Below are 13,727 nucleotides of genomic sequence, written 5' to 3'. Positions count from 1 at the left end.
CAGTTCTTTCTTAATGGGATCTTTACTTGTTGCTGTAAGTTTACTAGAGGGAGAGAACAATTTTGGAATTCAAACAAAATGCACTAACAGTAAGATAGGTTTAAACCCTGGGAGTCCAATAGCGACTGAGCGAAAGAATAGCAGAGCAGGACCCAGAACCAGGAGCCTGAGATGAGGAGATGCTGGTGGCTAGGTGCAGAGACTTCTGTATTTTATGTGCAGTGATTTTCAAAGCATAGGCTATTGGAATAGATACAGTAAGAACATCACTTGCAGCTTTTTCTGGGTTCATCCAGATGTTTCAACTTACTAAATTTGAGTGATGGCACGGGGAAATGGGAACCAAATGAGTTAGCTAAGACAACTGCTAACTGGGGGGCTGAGGTAGCTGAGTGAGCACATCAAAGACATGGAGGTACATTTCATGGAAATTCATAGTTAGAAAGTTACGTAGCAGCCTGCCTCTCCTACAGAACGGATTATGAGCCATCCAATGACCCTGATTTTCCTTTCCCATTAACGTCTTGTCTCTAATCCTCCTTTGCTTCAGGGGAAGGTTAGTGGAGAAGCTGCTGTGGGTTAACCCTGGCAGAACTTGTCTTGCCATGTGTAGCTTCATCTTGCAGTGGCCTCGCAAACCTGACACACAAGGGAGGAATGAGCTTCAGGGAATGCGGGGTGGGGGGAGGCTCTTGTTCAGGTGGTTGCCAGTGTTTGCTCCTGTTTCCCTTATCAGTATGGTAAGGAAACAGGGAAGCAAGAGCACTAGGTCCTCACCTCCACGGCTCCCCGGGCAGCTGCAGCACTGGCACTTCACCCGATGCTCTCTCCCAACGACAAATATACTCTCCCATCAGGAATAGCCATCAGCCATAAACTACAAGGGCATCCCCTTGATTTTGGGCATGATTTTGTTTCTTGGAGAGAGTGTTGCCCATGTTGTGGCACTGGTGGCTGATACAGCCAGGGTATAAGCTGCTGTTGTGGCTGTGACCATGATGTAGCAGGTTATGCTACATTAAATCTAGTTAAATCTAGTGCATGTGTTGGTTGCACTGAATGCATTTGAAAGGTGTGTGCATAGCTGGATGGTAAAATAGTAAACACCTCAGGCCTAAATACCACAGGAAAACCCCTCACTTGCATGTATATCAGATGTGTTTTTCTCATGGCACCATTCTTTACCAGATGGTTGTTAAACCCCTTTTGTCTATGTTCAAAGGAGGAGAGGAATGTTCGCATCCCATCCCAAGGTAGCTGCCTGCCCTGACACCCACCCCGGCACTTGGGGATGTTTGCAGGGCACCGCAGAATCAGGAAAGCTGGCCTTGCACTTCCCATCCCAGCACCATCTCCTTGTGCCAGCCCCAGCATCCTCCCTGCCACTCAGACAGCCCGTCCAGCATGCTGGGATGGCTGAGAAGTAACCCTACCAAAAGGGAAAGACAAGGAGGGGAGGATTGTACCGGGACCAATCAGCCCCCGGTGCCACCGACCCTACAGCCAAAGCAGCACAAGTGTCAGCAGAAGCGGGGAGCTGCCTTCTGGCAGGAGCCCAGCTCTGGGTCAGCTTAGGCCAGTTGTGAAACTGCACACTGGCTCAGCCCCCAAGCGGCTGAGGGAGCTGGCGTGCTGCAGGCATCCCAGCCCCTCCAGACCTCACCAGGCAGGCTTCACTGCTGCTGTGTGTGGACCAGTAACACATCCAAGTACTCCTGTGGTTCATGTCTGAGGCCTTCAGGAGCTGATGCCTATTTTCCCAACCAAAGAAGGAGCAGATTCTTACAGCATGTGCACTGTGAAGACCCTGCAAGGGTGATTTAATGTTATTCCAGGAGACTAAGTGCCTCAGGGCAGAGCTGGGTCGTGTTCTCCTCCAAAGCAGGAGGCATAAATAGTTAATAGAAGAACAAAAGAGGACAGCTATGCTTGCGGTTTACACCAAGGAAAGTGAGAACATGTATTGACCTTATGGTTTGTGTTCTGAAGAACGACACATAGTTTTGGATGTTGTTTCAGTAGTGTTGCAGCAGCGATGGTGTCTGGCTATAATCAAGGCAGGATTTATAGGAAGAAATAAGGTCTTTTACCAGACCAGCTGACTACATTGTAGAAAGCAGACACCCTTCAGACACATAAGCCCTTCTTCAGGCCTGTTTCAGGTTTGAAGCACTTGGTGTCTCTGAGACCATGTTTTGCCTGGGAAATAGGCTGGTATTGCCAACTGTATCCTGGGCTGCATCAAAAGGAGTGTGACCAGCAGGTCGAAGGAAGTGATCCTGCCCCTCTACTCTGCTCTTGTGAGACCCCGCTTGAAGTACTGTGTGCAGTTCTGGTGTCCTCAACATAAAAAGGACATGAAGCTGTTGGAGCAAGTCCAGAGGAGGCCATGAGGATGATAAGAGGGCTGGAGCACCTCCCGTATGAAGACAGGCTGAGAGAGTTGGGGCTGTTCAGCCTGGAGAAGAGAAGGCTGCGTGGAGACCTCATAGCAACCTTCCAGTATCTGTACGGGGCCTACAAGGATGCTGCGGAGGGACTCTTCATCAGGGACTGTAGCGATAGGACAAGGGGTGATGGGTTTAAACTTAAACAGGGAGATTTAGGTTAGATATAAGGAAGAAGTTCTTTACTGTGAGGGTGGTGAGGCACTGGCGTGGGTTGCCCAAGGAAGTTGTGAATGCTCCATCCCTGGCAGTGCTCAAGGCCAGGTTGGACGGAGTGTTGGGTGACGTGGTCTAGTGTGAGGTGTCCCTGCCCATATCAGGAGAGCTGGAACTAGATGATCTTAAGGTCCTTTAAAACCCAAACCAGTCTGTAATTCTGTGAATAAACCTCTTTTCCACCAATCTTGCCCCACTGCTGATTTAAGGGTACTCTTCAGGGAGAAGTTTCAGCTTTTTGAAAATGAAGCTGTTTTCAGCTGGAAATCCTGTTCCTGATTCTGGAAATTCAGTTCTCGCTTTTGAAACGTTAACTCATAGATCCACATTGTTAAAGGCACGTTAGAGGCAGGAGTGCAGCGCAGTCACTTACACACTGAATTAATTCTTCTCCCTTTTCCCCCCTACCAGGCACAGCCACACACCACCTAGTGAAGTAACAAAGAACGCTGCCTGACATACTAGGCACATGGAGGTTACATTTATTGTATTAAGCCATGAAATGATGCCTACTGGAGAACAGGCTGGTTTTTTCAGACTCAAGTTATGTGTTTTAAGGTAGCTACCCTAAGAAAAGGACCTTTCCCAGTCTTTGTTGTTATGTAAACTGGGGCACTTATCGACCACTACTGTGATGGGATAGATACTAGGGAAAGGCTGAAATTACAGAAAAATCGCTTAACACATGTTCAATAACCTTGAAGGGGCCTGTAAGGTGGCTGTTGTCTAAAATACAGGCTAAAGGCAGTTGCTGTTTAAAAGTAACTTGATCACTGTGTAGCTGTGGCACAGAAGTGAACTGGACTCCTTGCACCCGAAAGCCAGGTTCCTCCCACTGGTAGTAAGGCTGCAACTTGTGCTGAGGAGCTGAGGAATCTCTCTGAGTCCTTCCTGCTTCAGGCTGTCGCACTGTAGCTGCAGCCAGTGCTACAGGAAGCAATGCTGAGTACACACCCTCCCTTTGTGCTTTATGAACCTTACAGAGGCAGCAAACACTTGTCTTTTGTCAGCGAATAAAGCACAGAGCATAACACACAGAAGATTTATAGGTATAACGTCCCACCACTGCGCGCTTGGTTTTACCCTCACTCAAATCCCATTTACTTTAATAGGGATGTTGCTGCTAAAACCCTGCATGATGTTTAAAATATTTACCCCATAGGGAGCAGATAATCTGGGAAGTAACAAGGTGCCATTTCCTACCAAATGTGTTCTCTGACTATTACCACATGTTAATGGTACAATTTAGGGCCATGCTAGAGCGAAGCGTCGATTCACCGCTTACCAGCACAGTTAAGCTGTGCCGCCGTGTGAACTGGGAAGGTTCTGTTTGCTGTCATGCTGACATTTGTCAGATAGGAAAAAGAACATTAAGATACCAGCACTAGAACATCAGGCTTCCTTCTGTGGCTTCCTTTCTTATTTTTTCTTTTAATTCTCAGAACAAAACAATTTTGTTTTGGAGTCCAGCTCCAAAGTTTAATTATTAGATTTCTGTGAGCACTGCAGTGGTGCTTCTCACAGGTGACCAACAGAAATGGCGTGATGGCTCTAGAGACCACACTAAGCATGGCGGCAGGATGCTTCATGTGAGAAATTGTGTCTTCCTTTCCAAGAATGTCAAAAAGCCCTTCATTTTGCCAGGATTTTGCCCATTCTGGTATGGACATCAGCAGATTTTATTCTGGCTTTCGCAAAGATAGGAGCTGAGTTCTCCAAGGTGTCAACTACCCCTTGCTTTGCTCTGAACGAAGGCGCATCAGCACAGCACAGCTTAAAACCTCCAAAGAAGCCGTAAACCCAGCAGTCCCTATGAAGCCTATCTCAGAAACTGTAGCTCTTCTCCTACCCAGACTAAAGCAGTACTTGCCTGACTCTCCTTGTCAGTGGACAAGGAGACAGACACATTTTGAGATGCATTAATGGGTGTGTTGGGAGGCATTAACCACAGTCCCTCACCTTGAAATGGCTCGGCTTGATTTCTTATGGAAATGAGGGTCTGTGATTGCATGGGCAGCTGTATACATGTGTCTGTGCTTTTCTGCCCTTCCCCCAGGAACTTCGGAATTCACTGACCAATTTCAGCAATCCCTAACAGAGGAGTACCAGTCTTAAAGATAATTAAGTTGCTAAGTGTTCATTAAAGTGGCAGTGAACAACGGCAGAACTTATTGTCATTTAAAATAACAATGTGGCTTAACACTTACTTGCCCCAGAGAATCCCCACCGGGGAGGATATTATGCAAACCTTTTTTAACTCCCCACATGTGTTTTAGCAGAGCAGGATCCAACCTGAAAAACTGCAGTTTCCTTCTAGATTGTTTCTAAGGTGGGGATCCCAGACATATTATTCCATAGATAATTAACCACCAAGCACTAATGAATTCCTTCAAACATGGTGCAAGATTTAGTGGAGGGTGTGCCATAACATCCCACCAAAGGAAGCAGTTCATTCAAAACTGCAGTGGGATCACGAGCAGTGTTACCCAACCCACTAGAAATAACCTAGTGGGATTAGAGACATTCATTTGGATGTGGTGTACGTGGTAGCATCCAAAGAGTTCTCATCATGTCTTTGCATCGAGCCTAGCGTACGTGTTGTTTCTCACCCGTTTTGTACTCTAACCCCATCCATTTTGTGCGTGCCGGTGCAGCAGCACAGGAGCAGCTGCGTTACCCAGTTGCTGGTTTTCAGGGAGGAATGGTCTCACTTTGTAGCCCTGCCCCACAAACATGAGACAGCAGAGTCCCAAAGCACAGCTTCAGCAACTGGGTGACACTGCTTCTTTGGGAGCCCGAAACCCTTTGTGCCGTGACACAGAGAAGGGTGGGAGTGACGGGCGTTCCCTGCTCGTCCCCGAGCCCAGAGCTACCACTTAAAACAGATGTCTGTGTAAAAAAGGGCCTCACACCTGCCAAACCACCAGCCTCAAGCTTCCTTCCTTGTTTCTTCAGGCCTCTGAACAACAAGAGCATTTGTGCAATGTTCAGCGCACCCCATGGTTTTTTCTTGTCCCTGAAGACATGCTATCTAATCTCCCCGGAGCAAAAAACCAGACAGCAAGCCTTACAAGATGGGAGAAAAGACGTGAACAGTGAGGCAATGTGCTCTTTGCTCAGCTGGCTTCACTTTTCAACACCAGTAAAAAAGGAGAAAAAGCATGGGTCAGTGTTGCAGATCTCGCGGCAGAGGCACTTGAGGCTGGTGAAAGGTGCCTCATTTACACATATTCTGCAGTGTGGTGCTCACAGCACTAAACTAGAGAAAATCCATTAACTCAAAAGTCATCTTGAATTGGAAAGTTTCAAGGGTTCAATTTTAAACTGTGTCGAGAACTTAGTGTTTGATTGCTGCTTTGCTTTTGGTTCCTGTTTTTGCTAGCGTTGAGAAACGAGGTGCCTTAGGAAGCCACATGGTGTGTAACATGCAGTATCAGCCTGTATACAAAGGAAGGAAGATGATGTGGCAGAACATTGTTGAAGAAAGATCCTGTTTGTACAGGGAGCTGGAGAATAGTAAACCAGAACAGAGCGGGGATGCAGAAAGACCAGAAATTAAAGGAAATTAACCCAAAATGCTTGTGAATCCTGTTTGTGTGCAAGAGCCACTGAAACAGTTTTAAAATCTAGTTTATTTGTCTTTTCTCGGATTACCTATCCTGCAGCGGAGGGGAGGAGAGAGGGGAAGAGATGGGAGACACACTTGGTTACATTCCCCTGCCCATCTTTTTCCTGGCAGTTCTGGAGCAGTTGGGCATTGGCTCCAGCAGCAGCAGTTAGGTTGCCAGAGCCAACATAAAGTTTCTTAGCAATAATTCTTAGCTGTGTTTTATCCCGGGGACACTTGATGTCAGGAACTACTTCTGTAAAGGTCCTGTCTACTTTTGTGAGTTTTATACAAAGCCATCTTGTGGGTTATTTCTATGAAACAATTAGCTAATTTGATGAGCTTCAGTTCCTGATAAACATTCACCTCTTCTGCATATGCAGTATGTGTAACAGAGGGAAATGACTTCCCTACAATATGTGCCCATTTCAGGTCACGTACTCTTCCGTTAGCCTTTTTAAAGCACAGCCACTTAAGGTCATTACAGTCTCTAAATAAGTCTCTAATATGATTTTCGATAAACCAATCTTTTCAAACTCATATCAAACATCTTGATAACAAAGTGTCTTGCCTCTGCAAAAGGAGGATTAGCCTGTGAGTAATCTGGCCACAGATGCAGCAAGTGTTTTGGTTTTTGTCTGAATTGATTCAAGCGGTTAATGGTCAAATTTAGAGACCAATACGTGCACAGCGGCAAAACCCTGCATCCAAATACAAGCATTTGTAGTTCCTCTTTGCTTGTATATAACCTTCCTGCGTTGGTGTGAGCAACTTTGATCTTTGATACAGTGACCAGCTTCCTGCAGTAGGCGGAAGAGACATTCTTAACCGTGTCTGCAAGCTGTGTCAAGAATTCATCAAAGTTGCTGACTCCTAAAATTCAGGGGAGCAATGCCACGGCACATATTATAAATGACCCTTTTCTTCTGGCCCACTAGCTGTAAACAAGCTTAATGGAAATTTAGGCAAGGAAAGCACCATGCCAAGGTGTTTATTGATGTCTTTGTGTTGTGACTCTGGTGGTTTGGGTGGACCCCATTGAAGCCCTCTATAAAAAGGGAGCACATGAAAATGCCTCCCTGTGAAATTAGCAATAATTTTAATTGTAACAAGCCAGAGACATTCCAGTGCACATCAGAGCCTTCCTGGACCTGAGCAAAGAATAACATGATTCTTACCCCAAGGCATCCGAAATGTGGTCAGGCAGTGCTGAGTAGGGAGTGAATCTCAAGCCTGCGAGAGAAGTGACCAGTCCAAAATGTTCTTCTAAGCACTGAGACAATGCTGTTTCCTCAGGTGATTTCCACAGGGAACTTGCCTGTTTCGAGCTCTTCTATGGTGTATGAGTGACATCACTGGGTAATTTTGGTCATTCTAATGGCAGGTGCAATATGAGAGGGCAAGGGGAAAGCAAAGGGGGCTAAAACCCCCTCCCTTGTTTTAGATACCTCATGTCCTGCTCCACTGCCATGTGGCTGGCACCACTCGCTCTCTGTGCTGATGACGTGCGGTGGAAGGAGCCCCTGGAGCTCTTGTGCATAGCTGCAGCAAAGTGGGACCATGCCATGGGCTCCTTGCGCTCTCTGCTGGGTATGGTCGGGTACCCTATGGGTAGGAGGTCCCCAGACACAGTTAGGTGCCATATGACTAGGAGATCACAGCTTGTTGGGAGCGAGTCTTCTGAAACCAGCAAGTGCTGGAGATGCTGTGAAAGAAGTGACAGCTTGTTGGGAGCGAGTCTTCTGAAACCAGCAAGTGCTGGAGATGCTGTGAAAGAAGTGACCTTGTCCTGACTGCGTCTGCTCCAGGAGAGGGGACAGGCTTAGGCCTGAATCTGAGCATCCCTTGGTATGGCTGTGCCCTTTGCCTCCGAGCACCCCGGGACACTGTTCCTCCAGCTGGCCATCCTTTTTTGTTTGGAGGTGGCTTTAGGGGGGGAGCTTGCCATATATAAGAGCTCTGCTTTGCCACTTGCTAATGGGCAAGAGAACACAGCCTGCTCTGTTTTGTTCACAACATAAACCACAGTATCAAATTTGTCTTTAGTTTCACTAGAGATGTACCAGAGAGAGTTCTGGCCTGTAATGGCATTATGAATGCCCAGCTGCCATGAAAGCACGTGTGAATAGAGCAGGGGAAAAGATCTGTGATATGAGAGCTTAATATCTGTATTGCCTAACTTTTCTGTGCACCATCACCCCAGTTGAGAGCTGGTCACCATGAACAGATAGTGCATGGAGGAGTACTGTTACACTCGTCTCCTGTTAATTAGATCTCTCCCAAGGACTGCTGAGTGTCTTATCTTGTCCCAGGAAAGAGCCACCCCCACCAGCATCACAACCTAACAAAGCTACAAACCAAATGAGTTGCCAGCCTGCAAAACCATCATACCTATGAGAGTCTCATTCTCCACAAGGTGTGCTTTTCAGGTGGGTCCTTTTGGACCCTTGGATTACCTTGCTAGGCTGAAGGAGCTTATGCAGTACATGTGTACCTCTAAGTTAATATAAATCTCTCTGAGATTTGCCTGAATTAAAAGGTTAGCACTGGAAGTGTACAAGTTTTGCAGGCTTAGTGTCCCACACAGATGGTCATGGTGCTGTGCTGCATTAATACAGGTAAAGGCTTCCTTCTGTGCACATGCAAAGAGGAGTGAAAATGTGATTGTCCCATACCATTGCAGTTTGTAAATATGATTTTCTAGAGCCATGAACTCCAACACTAGACTTGGTGGAAGGGATGGAGAGAGTATAATTACCCTTGGAAAGGCTGGATAGCTGAATAGATGTTCTCTTGAATACGCTGAAAATAAGAGAGCAAGGGATGCTTATTGCCAGAGCACTTTACAGTTGGAAAGAAGAGAGTGAGCAAGTGAGCATTTTCAGTCCTTGGGGAGATGGATGGAGGAAGAGAGCAAGTCCAGAGTATGTGAAGGTAGGATCTTCACACAGCCTTGCTGCTGGGCTTGTTTTCTGTGCTAGTGGACCAGGAAACTGGTAAAACTGGACTGGGACAGTAAAGGCTGCAATCCCAATTCATCATTTATAGCCTGCTCGTGTCCAGGCTGACACATCTATCCCAGCCTTCTCAGATACAGCGAGCTGCTGCATTTCACAATCATGGGAAGGGCTTCCCAGCTGCACAATCCAAACGTTTTGAAGTGAAACATGGTGCATTATATTAACTTGGTTCAGACAATCAGCTTTAAACATCTGAATCTCATTTCTTGATGCTAATTCCTCTTGCTCAAGATTTATTTCAGCTGTGTGGAATTCTCAGACCTTTCTGACCCCGACTTATCGTTTCCTGATGTTTTATTGCTAAGTCATTGAGGTTTCAGGGAGGCTGATGTTTCTAAAATGTGCACACCTTTGATTGTACGCATGGCTGGCGTGTCAGAGCGAACTTTTCATATGCTTTGTATATATCACTGTCTCCACTGCTGTGTGTTCTGCAGTTCCACCATTCGGTGTGCTTATCTGCATGCCCCATTAGCACAGTCCTCCTTAAAATGTGGTTATTATTTCAGCTTTTCAAAAGCTCATCCTCTGCACACTACAGAACTCGATCTGAGCCTACGTCCGCTCTTGTCACTCAAGTACAGGTTCCATCTGTTCCCCTTTTCCTCTCCCGTTGCTGCTTGCCACATCCAGACCACATGCTGCTTATACATTGTACAATAGACATTTCTGCACAGACACTTTTGAAAATGTGGCTCTTAGTGCTTTATTGTTCACATGTGTCTTGTTGCTTAAGGCGAGTTTTATCGGTAATGATTTTGTTGTTTACTGACACATAGGGTAAAATAGGGTACTGTTAAAATGTGACTGGAGGAGAGGAGGAGGGCCTTTGATACACCAATTGCACCATTTCTGCCAGCTTTCTGATCATTGCCCCTGCCATCACTTCCTCAAATCCTGTAGTTGCCCAAGGATAAAGCCAGATCCTAACATCACTTGCAGCAATGTAAGGGCTGCTCCGCTTTGCATGAGGCTGCTCATGTTGGTAAGGATTCACCAGCGCCTCCTGCGCTCCTGTGTCTGGTGAGGAGAGGGGATGGAACCTTCTAGCACCCTGTTCAAGCAAGGCAGCCCTAGCTTCCCCTTTAGGTCTCCTTTACAGGGCCACAGTGGCACCTTTGCATAATGGCTATATTCTTCCATTTGGGGGGCAGTGGGGGATAAAAGACCCCTACAGAAACTAGCTCTGCAAGTGAAATCAGTGCTAGGAAGGTCTGTGAAGATGCCTCTCTTGCAGGAGCTGAGCTGGCCACCTGTGTGGTGTGTGGACTGGAGCAGGCCCAGAGGCATGCAATGACAAGGAAATTGATGCATGCAGATCCCCTAGGAGCTGTCTCAGGTCTTTCCTGTCACACCTTGCTCCATACCTGTGGTGAGACTGGAGTATCTGCAGACAGATTGCGTTGGGTGCAGCTCCCAGTAATGTTCCTGGGTGTCTGCACGGGGCTGGCACAGAGCCCATTACACTGGATTACTGACGCCCAGGGATTTCCCACACCAGGAAAACCCCAGCTGCCCAAAGCCTCTGGTTTCCCAGCTGGAGAAGCCCAAGACCTGCCTATGGTGATGGTAATTTCTGCTACTGGGGAAAGCAAAGGCTACAGAAACCCACCACAGTGGCAGGAATACAACCAGTTTCTGTCAGACACTTGTTCTGATTAAAGCCTTCTCTACCAAAGGCAATATCTGCTTCTGACACAGTCTGCTACTCTCTTCCCAAGAACAGAGGCAAGCAGCCACAGAGCTCAACTTGCATCCCCAGTGTGCAACCAGACCCTGTGCGCTTGTAGGCATGGCAGAGGGCACACCCTGAAGTGCTGTAGACATGATGGTGAAAGACTCATTTGGTAGGGCTGCTGAGAAGAAGACATGGGCACGGGAACATAAAGACCCTTCCGCTTCTGTCCATGGAGTACAGCCATGGCTCACAAGGTGTCTCATGACTTCCATGTGGCTCCCACCCCACCCAGTCCCTTCTACAGGGCAGCAAAAGTGGCAAGGACATCCTGGGTCTCTTTCCCCTGAGAAGAGGTTGGCAGGAAGAGCCAAATTCTGTTTGCACCAAAATACCCATCATTTTCAGATATGGCATACTGAATATTTTGTGTACTGCCCAGTACCAAAGTTTGAGGCCATTGATCGGCCAGAGGGGAGGCAAGAAGGATAAGAAGAGAACGGAGCAGAGCTCTTGGTATGCTGGTGTAGATTAGAAAGGAAGCAGGTAGGAACAGAGCTGAAGCAAGTGCTGAAAAGAGTTGTTCAGAAGAAACAAGGGCTTTAAGTGACAACTTGAGTATGGGAAAGAAATCGGTATCCGTGGTTTCCATTGGTGTTCGAAGTGCTAAAAGCAGAAGTGGTTGCTGGAGTCGGAACAGGAATCTGAGCCTGAGCTCTCAGCTTCTTCCCAAATTGGATGAGAAACTATTACTTGATTTACAGGCTCACTGGCAGAAGAGGTCTTATTTTATAGAATTTTTGGGTTTTTCAAAACAAATTGCTTTGTGAACAGTGGAACTAATGGCTCTTGGCTTCTTCTAGGTCTGTTACCTTTGCTTCATAGTTGTGTCCCTTCCCCCCATCCTAAAAGAGAATAGCTACACCAAGCCTGACTCTTCCCTCCTTATATGCTCTAAGACTCCTTATTGGGCGTATATAGTGGCTGACCAGCTAATGCATACACGGTCAGCCAGTGCGGACATACTGGCCAGTTGCCTCCTGGCCACATTTCTCTAATCGAGGTCTTCGCACCTCACAAAAATTTAGAAAGCCATCACAAAATTTAGGAAGGAAATCGATAGCTTTTGAAACTTCCACCTTTCTGTCCTCTGTGAAATCAGGTAAGAATTACTGACGGAGCCAGACAGACAGATTGAATCTAAGCTAAAAAGATTCTGTTGTATTGGCTTTGGATGTACATGTAGGATGTCAGTCCAGGTTCTGGAATTCATTTTTCTCTCTTTCTTTTTCAGCTATTTTTAACCTGGATGTGTTCTGCGATTTGTTTCCCTCACGGCATAGACACTGGCACAGCTGAGGGGTAAGTGAGTCGTGGGAGAGGGCAAGGGGAAAGCAGGGGATGCTTATGTTGGCACTGCTGCTGAAAGAAGTGCTCTTCAAATGATCGCCTCTCAGATCAGTGTAACATGGAGTCCCGCATTGCCCCACACAAAAGCTGTGAAGAAAAATATATGCACAAGGTGCTCACATATAGGGCAAAAAGAGCTAAATAAATCAAGGCAACCTGTAAAAAACCACCACCAGAAACAGTGACCAGTTTTGAAAGGTAATGTTTTCTGTCATAGTTCAACATCTCAATACAGCCCACATTCCTGTGTGTGCATCTCAAGGTATCCCTCTGTATAGGGTTTCCTAAGAAGAATCCCTTCTGTGACAGCCCAGTCACTGTGCGGAGTGCACATCAACTCACAGGATCAGTTCTAGATACCCTTTATCCATGTTACTATCTGTACAAACCTTGGGCCTGGAAGAACAGAGGTTTTATCTGGAAAAATATAGGAAAAAGCTCCTAGAGTGTTACTTTACAAAATGAAACCTCTAACTGCAAAGCATTTATTTTCTTCAGTTAACTATAGATGATTATAATGTGTGAGATCTACCTTTTCCACATGTTCTGCTCAACACTGTTTGTTAGACATGAAAGAAGAAGAGGATTAAAGGCAAGAGATGGTATTATAAACAGCCCTTCAGGGTAGGTGGGAAAACAACAGTAACTCTCTCAAACAGAACACAGGGATGCCCTTGGGAAAAGGTTTTGAAAGTGTCCTGCATTTGAAAGTTAATGAGTAAACAGATCTCAAACATTACTTTAGAGACTGACAGTGCCAGCTTTAACATCTTAAGTATGCACCACAACTGAGAAGAGACAAAGGGAATTTTTAATGGGCAATAAATGGACTAACACTTTTGGATGCGAAGCTACAAGCAGGTTAGTTCTGATGGGATGTGGATTTGTTCTGTACTTCCTGCCACAGCAACTTTACTGTATTAGGCTTGTTTGCCTCAAATTATCTTCTGATGAGGCACCACTTTTTCCTTCAAAAAGGGAAAAAAAGATGGTCTTAGCAAATAATCCTCCTATGAGCTACAGTAAATCCATGGGGTACAGAGTTTGCTGGTTTTGAGGGTTGTGTAGGCATGTGCCAGATCATCTCACCGCTATCCTGTGATACCTTACTTCACACCTTGCCCAGGTTGCTTGGTCATCTCTGCCCCTGCAATGTTGCAAGATCACCTTGCACAGACATCCCCACGCTGGTGAGAGGCTGGCGGGCAGGCAGCAGCACTGTGTTCCATCAGCAGATAACAGCACAGGCACTATTAGCCCTGCTGCATGTCCGGTGGGTCCCAGCCAAGGTCCCAGTCTTGTCATCAATCTTCGGAGCAGTACCGTGCTGCCTCATACTGCTGCACTTGAGA

At 46.5% G+C, this 13,727-nt stretch overlaps 1 long non-coding RNA gene across 3 annotated transcripts in view; it reads left to right on the top strand.

Moving 5' to 3' along the window:
- The window catches only part of LOC115604384, a 73,969-nt gene that overhangs the window by 17,281 nt on the left and 42,961 nt on the right, over positions 1-13,727 (top strand). For all 3 annotated transcript variants that reach the window (XR_003990255.1, XR_003990252.1, XR_003990256.1), the window contains exon 3: positions 12,260-12,327. This is a non-coding gene — a long non-coding RNA (uncharacterized LOC115604384). The remainder of the gene's footprint in view (positions 1-12,259; positions 12,328-13,727) is intronic.

Source organism: Strigops habroptila, chromosome 2, assembly GCF_004027225.2.
Source record: "Strigops habroptila isolate Jane chromosome 2, bStrHab1.2.pri, whole genome shotgun sequence".
NCBI lineage: Eukaryota > Metazoa > Chordata > Aves > Psittaciformes > Psittacidae > Strigops > Strigops habroptila.
This window is presented reverse-complemented; position numbering and strand designations above follow the sequence as displayed.